The sequence below is a fragment of the Emydura macquarii genome, unplaced genomic scaffold (assembly GCF_026122565.2).
Source record: "Emydura macquarii macquarii isolate MOO-44397 ecotype Brisbane River unplaced genomic scaffold, CSIRO-AGI_Emac_v2 contig_1253, whole genome shotgun sequence".
In the NCBI taxonomy this organism is placed as follows: domain Eukaryota; kingdom Metazoa; phylum Chordata; order Testudines; family Chelidae; genus Emydura; species Emydura macquarii.
In genome coordinates, this window is record NW_027131390.1 from 45,463,566 (window position 1) to 45,469,565 (window position 6,000).

The window sequence follows — 6,000 nt, forward strand, 5'->3', positions numbered from 1 at the left end:
AGAGGAGGAATAGGCCACAGTCTTTTGCTGCCCAGTTACCATCCACCTGGATAATCAGCCTATCTACCTGGAGGATGAAATTGCCCTCCGGTGTGCATTGCAACAGGCACACCTTTGGAAACAAGGCAGACACTTGAAATCAGGCTAGTGACAAGCGCACAGATTTTCATTATTATTGCTTATTATTTGTATCACTCCAGCCCCTAGAGACTAGTCAGAGTTACAGCTCCACACTGCTAGGCCAACCTTTGAACTAAGTCAAGTGCTGAGTTAATCATTAAATGTTGACCCGTTTTTCAATTGTTGTTCAGGTAGATGGCGCAGAGAGGGGCAGGGTTAATTGGTTTAAGCATAGCTTCCCAGACTGAAATAGGTAGCCAGGCGTGTAGGAAGTTGAATTATGCTGAATTATGGGTCACTGTGTGAGACTGGCTGGCTTTTGACTTAGGTCAAGCGGAGTTAATATTCTTGGTGACATTATCCTGTGTAACCTCAGTCATCACTCTAAAATTCTGCCATTAATGGCATTCTCGGTCTTGAATCAGAGAATTTCATTTCCTGATCAACAGTGGCAACCCTTAACTATGGGGGTAAAACAGTATGGAAGAAGCAAAGGCTTATTTGGAAGAAGCTTGGTAGAGACAGCTAGACACTGCAACTTAAAATGATGGGCTCCTTTATCATGGGATTGTATTCACAGCCACTGCTGTTGGGTCATGCTATTAGCTATTTGTAACGCTTCATTTCTGTGTTTCCCTTGGCAAACACACATGTGATACTGATGATTCTCCTTTGGCATAAGCTGTTTGTTAGCTTGAAAAAGAAGCAACAAGAGCTACGTGTGTTTCAAGCGAACATACCCTCGTGTGCAGTGCATTGCACATAGCCAGATGATGCTGAAAAAATAATAACTAATAATAAACTTATTGTTACACAGACTTTCTTACACTGTGGGATATTGCTGCTGTTATGTAAAAAGGGCCTGATCCAAACCCCATTAAAGACAATGTGGAAAAACTCCCATTGACTTTTGGGTCAGACCCGAAGATCCTCAAAGGTAGTTAGGGTGTCCTTGCAGAAAGACACGAATGGCTTCCTCTGTTGGCGACAAACCATCTTTTACAATACAGCTTCAGAATAATGTGCCCAAGAACCATAGCTGCGTAGGACCCGCCCAGTCCCAATACATATGTTCTTATGTCTAATAACACAAAGCCCTTCTCTTTCTTCAGCTCTCTAGAGATATACCATAGATGGTCCAAGTCTCTGTTGTTTTAATCTATAACTCTTTATGTCTTTTTGTTTTTGTTCTGTCTACTGCAGCTGTGGTTGAATCTATGCAAGTCCAAAGTGGGTTAGTAATATATCATTAAGATAAAATTAAAGGTTTTTCTCCGGTGTCAGACTTTTGGAAACATCTGGAGAGATAGTGGAATACCCAGCATAGATAAATCACACTTTAAAAGCTTTTCTCTCTCTCTCTCTCTTTTTTTTTTTTAAAAAAGGGTTTTTTGCTTAGATTTTCTGCTTATATATCGTGGGCTGTGTCCCCAGTCGGTGTAAATGGGCGTAGCACCATTTAAGTTAGTGGAGCTGTGCTCCATCTGTGTCTGGCTTTATAACTATGTGTTAGAGAGGAAATAATTGGTTACAGAATCCTCTGACTTTAATTTGTCAATAAGAATAACTTGGCTATCTTTGAAGGCTGAATCTCCACCTAATGTTTGTATTCCTTTGCACAACGTCCCTTGGAGAGTATCTGTTCCATTAGTTTAGATACTGCCTTTTCAGATGTATTGCACAAGTACTAAATGTTATCATCAGTGGGGCTGGTAGCACCACTATTATTAAGGTTTCCTGACCCTTCCCATATAAGATCCTGTTTTCAGTTGCTTATATTTTTGTCAAACTTTAAACCTCTGGGCTGACATTTTCCATGCCGATTGTTTGCCTCAGGCTGCATTATTTTTGGAAAATTTCATCTGAAACGGCTCAGTTGTTTCTGAGACTGAAGCTAAGGAAAAATGCATTGTTTTGCCCATGTTAATTTTTTTGGCAACTTTTTCTTTGAGATGCTCTTGCCTAGCTGTAGTTAGAGGCAGGGAACTGAAACTGGTCAGTCAGTGTCTTTGTTAGCTGATGGTCAGACTCTAGAGTGGATTTAACCGGTTAGCATGGTCCTTCATCTGCTGGCCGGCCTCAGTGTATGTGCATTCTGCACATTATCACGAGTGAGCACAGACCATGAGCTCTTGCTGTTCAAAGGTGGCGGCATGACCAGGTGAATCTATTGAGTTAGGATTTGAGCTGAGCTTGTCTCTGTTAGAAACAGGTTTTTGTAACAGCCCTTTACAGCTGAGACAAGCTTAGCACAGAGCCACCTGGCGACTCACTTGGGCTCACCTGGTAGAGAGCAAGATCCTGGTTCAAGGTCAGCTGCAGGATGTACTCGCTGGAATTCTTAGGGTGACTGTACATCACCCTTTTTTGGCAAAAGGGGGCATTTGTCCTGTTTTCTAGCAAGAGCAAATGGGACACATGCCCAAAAGTGAGGGGGGGGGGCCAGGAGGCAGGGCTTGGGCAAGCAGCTTGGGCCAGCCCCGTGTGGAGTGAGGGAGAAGGGCTTGGGCTAGCCCTACGCGGTGTCCCATTTTCCCTTTGGGAAATATGGTCAATCTACTCATAATAGGTTTGCAGGGCACACTCCTTGCAGGGTTCCCTGGGAGGTCACAGGGAGATGGAGTCCAGCTTGTAGCCAAAGCGTTGGTGAAGTCAGACACGTAGGATGGGAAACTGGGTGACTTGGTGAGCAGGAGAGCAGTCCAGGCTGGAGAGCTGGGGAAATGAGCTGCTGCTGTCTGTCAATTCTAGTGCTGCTAGGATCTCTTTCTGTGTGTCCCTCCACTACATGAAACATGAGACCCTGGGGTTTGTCTGGGGTTTGATGGGGGGGATCCGTCAGCTTTGCCGCAGCACCTCAGAGTGACGTGCATCGCGGGGACAGAGGCTGTTCCTAACCCTGCACAAAACGTTACACTGGTCTTTCAAACTGAAACACGGACTTACGACAGCTTTGAAACTTGGCTACGCAGAAGAAAAAAATGCTGCTTTTAACCATCACAATTTAAATGAAACACGTACAGAAAGCGTTTCCTTGCCTTGTCAAATCTTTTTTTTTTAATTTTCCCTTTATTTTTACGTTTATCACGGGACTGTACTGGATTGGGTGTTTGGGCCTGGGTCTCTGTGGCTGCTTGATGGCGTACTTCTGGTGCCAAAGGAGGTGAAGGGCTGACCGGTCAGTGTGTAACACTGGTGTTCCTACCACTGAGGTTTGATTGTACAAGCTTATCAAGCCCTTAGCCCCTGTCTTCACTCTGTCATTTACAGCAGCCTCAATAGCTTTCTCCTTCGAAGTCTCTCATTGCTGTCTCCCCAGGGTAACCTCACGTCCTGTTTTTAAAGGGACAGGCCCCGTATTTAAGCCCTCTCCCAAGTGTCCTGACTCTTTCTTAAAAATTGGCAAATTATCCCGTGTTTTCTGCCTCCTGATCAGTACCGGCTTTACGACGGTGCCAAAGGACAGGCTCACACTCAGAAGGGGCCCACAAGGGGGCGGCTGTGACACTGCAGTGGGTCCTGCTGGCCGGATCCCTGCTCACCAGTGGGGGTTGGGGGGAGAGGAAGTGGCTGATGCGGGTGGGTGTGCAGAGCAAGGCCACAACGCCCCAGCTGGTCCGTCAGCACAGCCCCTGCTCACCTGGTGCATGCCAGCTCTGGGGCCCATCCTGGCTTGGCCAGAGCTGCCTGCGCGCCATGAGCTGTGGCGGCTAGTGAATGGGGGCAGGTGGCAGTGTCAGGCTGGGTTGGGAGGCTGGGGAGAGGTTTTTGGGCAGAACTTTTTGGTGAGCTTAAACACAAAAAAGAAGCTTACAAGAAGTGGAAGCTTCATCAGATGACTAGGGAGGATTATAAAAATACTGCCTGAATATGCAGGAATGAAATCAGGAAAGCCAAAGAGCAATTGGAGTTGCAGCTAGCAAGGGACATGAAAGGGAACAAGAAGGGTTTCTACAGGTATGTTGCCAACAAGAGGAAGATTAGGGAAAGTGTGGGCCCCTTACAGAATGGGGGAGGCAACCTAGTGACAGAGGATGTGGAGAAAGCTGAGGTCCTTATTGCCTTTTTTGCCTCTGTCTTCACAGACAAGGTCAGCTCCCAGACTGCTGCACTGGGCGGTACAGAATGGGGAGGAGGTGAACATCCCTCAGTGCTGAAGGAACGGGTCCAAGACTATTTAGAAAGATTGGACATACACAAGTCCATGGGGCCAGATGCAATGCATCCGAGGGTGCTGAGGGAATTGGCTGATGTGATTTCCGAACCATTGGCTATTATCTTTGAAAGCTTGTGGCAATTGGGGGAGGTCTCTGATGATTGGAAAAAGGCAAATATAGTGCCCATCTTCAAGAAAGAGGATCCAGAGAACTAGAGACCAGTCAGCCTCACCTGGATCACTAGAAAAATCATGGAGCATGCCCTCAAGGAAATCGATTGTAAGGCACTTGGAAGTGAGGAAGGTGATCAGGAACAGTCAGTATGGATTCACCAAGGGCAAGTCATGCCTGACCAACCTGATTGCCTTCTATGAAGAGGTGACTGGCTCTGTGGATGTGGAGAAAGTGGTGGACGTAATATATCTTGACTTTAGCAAAGCTTTTGATACAGTCTCTTACAGTATTCTTATCAGCAAGTTAAAGATGAATGGACTATAAAATGGATAGAGAGATGGCTAGATCATCGAGCTCAATGGGTAGTGATCAATGGCTCCATGTGTAGCTGGCAGCTGGTAACAAGCAGAGTGCCCCAGGGGTCAGTCCTGGGGATGGTTTTGTTCAACATCTTTATTCATGATCTGGAGGATGGGGTAGATTGCACCCTCAGCAAGTTTGCAGATGACACTAAACTAGGGGGAGCGGTAGATACCCTGGAAGGTAGGGATAGGATACAGTGTGACCTAGACAAACTGGAGGATTGGGCCAAAAGAAATCTGATAAGGTTCAACAAGGACAAGTGCAGAGTCCTGCACTTAGGACAGAAGAATCCCATGCACAGCTACAGACTGGGGACCAACCAGCTAGGTGGCAGTTCTGAAGAAAAGGATCTGTGGGTTACAGTGGATAAGAAGCTGGATATAAGTCAGAATTGTGCCCTGGTTGCCAAGAAGGCTAATAGCATATTGGGCTGCATTAGTAGGAGCATTGCCAGCAGATCGAGGGCAGTGATTATTCCCCTCTATTCGGCATTGGTGAGGCCACATTTGGAGTATTGTGTCTAGTTTTGGGCCCCCCACTACAAAAAGGATGTAGACAAGTTGGAAAGAATCCAGCAGAGGGCAACAAAAATGATTAGGGGGCTGAAGCACAAGACTTATGAGGAGAGGCTGAGGGAACTAGGTTTGCTTAGTCTGCAAAAGAGAAGAATGAGGGGGGATTTGATAGCATCCTTCAACTACCTGAAAGGGGGTTCAGGGAGGATGGAGCTAGGCTGTTCTCAATGGTAGTAGATGACAGAACAAGGAGCAATGGTCTCAAGTTGCAGTGGGGGAGGTCTAGGTTGGATATTAGGAAAAAAATTTCACTAGGAAGGTGGTGAAGCACTGGAATGGGTTACCTAGGGAGATGTTGGAATCACCATCTTTAGAGGTTTTTAAGCTGTGGCTTGACAAAGCCCTGGCTGGGATGATTTAGCTGAGGTTAGTCCTGCTTTAAGCAGGGGGTTGGACTAGATACATCCTGAGGTCCCTTCCAATTCTATGATTCTATGATACACCAGCTGAGGATTGGATCGTGAATGTCCATTGACATACACGTGAATAGCCTCAGAACTGAAAGGGAACTGCTAGAGTTAGGATCTCACTGCAGTTGGGGAGGGTGGGGACAGGGAGGAGTGTCAAGAAATTCCTCCTCTGCAGCGGCCACCAGCAGGGAGATGTGGCTT